Source organism: Marmota monax, unplaced genomic scaffold (genome assembly GCF_021218885.2).
Source record: "Marmota monax isolate L192 unplaced genomic scaffold, Marmota_monax_Labrador192_F-V1.1 WCK01_AAM20220418_F8-fsc00009, whole genome shotgun sequence".
Classification (NCBI taxonomy): domain Eukaryota; kingdom Metazoa; phylum Chordata; class Mammalia; order Rodentia; family Sciuridae; genus Marmota; species Marmota monax.
In genome coordinates, this window is record NW_026694710.1 from 29,154,867 (window position 1) to 29,157,397 (window position 2,531).

A 2,531-nucleotide genomic window follows, 5' to 3' on the forward strand; every position below is an offset into this window, starting at 1 on the left:
TGCTGGAAGTGGAGGAGCCTTTAAGAAGTGGACCTCGTGAAATGTCTTCAGGTCATGGGGATGTGTCGTGGATGAGGACTCTAGAACCCCAGCCCCCTCCTTGCTCTTCTTATTCCTGCCATGAGGTGGGGGTTTTGCTTGGCAGTCACTCCTGCTCCAGGACGTGGAGCCGGGTCACAGACCCAAAGATATGGGTCAACTGATCATGGACTGAAACTTGCAAAACTGTGAGCTAAAATAAAAGGAATTTTTTTCTCTGGATAAGTTGATTATTTTAGTTAGTTATTATAGTAACAGAAAGTTGCTGAACACTATAGGACATTTTACACCTTTATATTCCAATCCTTTTGTTAACTGTTAGGTGTGTGTGGTGCTAGGGATGGAACCCAGGGCCTTGCACATGCCAGGCAAGTGCTCTATCACTGAGCTACACTCCAGTTCTTTTTAACTTTTATTTTGAGATAGGGTATAGCTAAATTGCTGAGGCTGGCCTCCTGCCTCAGCCTCCTAGTAGCTGGGATTACAGGCATGCACTACCATGCCGGGTTATATTTTGGATTAACAACAAATTCTGTTTTGCAGGGCTGGGGTTGTGGCTCAGCGGTAGAGCGCTCGCCTAGCACGTGCGAGGCCCTGGGTTCGATCCTCAACGCCACATAAAAATAAATAAATAATATAAAGGTATTGTGTCCAACTACAACTAAAAAATACATATTAAAAAAATTCTGTTTTGCTTTCTAAATGGCCCTTTTATAAGAAACCTTACCCTTCTGGTGTCTCTGAGGATATTCACTACAGGTTTCTAGAAAGTTTCCTTTGTCTTCATTTTCTCAGTTTCTTCCGGGTTCCTTCCATTCCCCACCTCTGCCTGGATGTTGGTTTAGAGTTAAGCGGATCCCTGAGAGCCGTGGTGCTGGCTAGGCTGCTCCCTTGGGTTTTCCTATGGATGCTGGGCAGGGAGCCCTCTATGACGGAGGTCCTTTTCTCTTCAGTGGGGTGACTACAGATGGTCTCTACTTAAACACTGGTTGGACTTAGCAAGTTTTAACTTTATGATTGTACAGAACAGACACTCCTTTGGTAGAAACACACACTTTGAATTTCAATCTCTTCTCAGGCTGGTGACACGGGGTGCCATTCTCTTTCCAGCCTTCGGTGAACACAGAGAAAGGGAACCAACACAGTATGAAGTTCAGGGAACCAGGTGTAGGTAGGTTCACTGAATGAGTCCGTTGGGATGTTGTCGATTGGAAATTGAGGACAATCAGTACATGATTTATCCTCTGACACTGTGAAAAAGGAAGGGCTTCTACCAGTAGTGACTCAGCACACATTGGGCTATAGCTGCCCAGGCCAACCAGGCAGTGGCTGCCCCCAGGGAGCACTCAACCTCAGCTGGGGCCGCCTTGCTGCCTGTCCTCTGGCCTCTTGGCCCCTTTCTGAACCAGCACACAGCCTTTCAGCCCCACAGCAGCTCTTCAGGGCATCTGCCTCCAGGGCAGCAGGCCAGTCTTTCCAAAAGCATTGCCCACCTCTTCTGCTGCTGGAGAGGGCGCTGCACAGGGAGGTGAGTGACTCGGGCTAGTGTTCCTTTCCTGGCCTTCTAGTGCACCCTCCTCACTCCCAGCCTGCAGGCTCCTGCTCCTCCTCTGGAGCTTCCTGGGGAAACAGCTGGTCTAGGAGCATCTCTCTGGCAGCAGCCAAGGACCTCACCCCTGGTCATGAGTGGGCTGCGCTGAGGACTTGGTGGAGGCTGTGGATGGCACAGGTGTGAGTCTCAGCCTTGGTGAACCTACTCCAGCATCAGGCCATGAGGAGGAAGGAGGGGGTGCCCTGTGTCTGAAGCCTGAGCTGGGAGAACTCATGCCCCTTTCTGGAGACACCAGCCCCTGACTGGAAGCCTTGCAGACCCAAGAAAGATGGAACTCTGTCAGCAAAATAAACTACTGTCAAGTCTCAGCATGGAAAACCCAGGGAAGAGTGAGCCTTGTTCATGGGGGAATGAGTTATCTGGGGGGCTGTAGGCTGTGGCTGACAGAAGTGAGCAGAAATAGGAGAAACCGCTTGGAGAAGATTAGCATATGTGTGGGTGTGGGTGTGGGTGTGCATGTGCGGGTGCTGAGATAGAAACCAGGAGCACTTTACCACTGAGCTACAGCCATAGACCTTGTTATTTATAGTCTGACAGAGGATCTTACCAAGTTGCTTGGGGCTTTCCTAAATTGCAGAAGCTGATTTTGAAATTGTGATCTTTCTGCCTCAGCCTACCTGGTGTGCACAACTGCATGCAGCCTGGAGAAGAATGTGGAGGGTGATGGATCATGTGCTTGGATGGAGAGAAGCTGTGTGTGTGTGTGTGTGTGTGCACAGATGGGCTGGAGATAGTGTGTATTTGATGGAGATGAGTATGTATGGGATGGAGGTGGTGAGTGTGTATGGAATGGAGATCATGAGTTTGTATAGGGTAGAGAACTTGTGTGTGTATGGGGTGGAGATGGAGATGGTGAGTGTGTATTGCATGAAGATGATCA